Raw genomic sequence first — 230 nt, forward strand, 5'->3', positions numbered from 1 at the left:
TTGTATTTTTGTATTTTTGTATTTTTGTATTTTTGTATTTTGTATTTTTGTATTTTTGTATTTTTGTATTTTTGTATTTTTGTATTTTTGTATTTTTGTATTTTTGTATTTTTGTATTTTTGTATTTTTGTATTTTTGTATTTTTGTATTTTGTATTTTTGTATTTTTGTATTTTTGTATTTTTGTATTTTTGTATTTTTGTATTTTTGTATTTTTGTATTTTTGTATTT

This window comes from Culex pipiens, chromosome 1 (genome assembly GCF_016801865.2).
Source record: "Culex pipiens pallens isolate TS chromosome 1, TS_CPP_V2, whole genome shotgun sequence".
NCBI classification, from domain to species: Eukaryota; Metazoa; Arthropoda; class Insecta; order Diptera; family Culicidae; genus Culex; species Culex pipiens.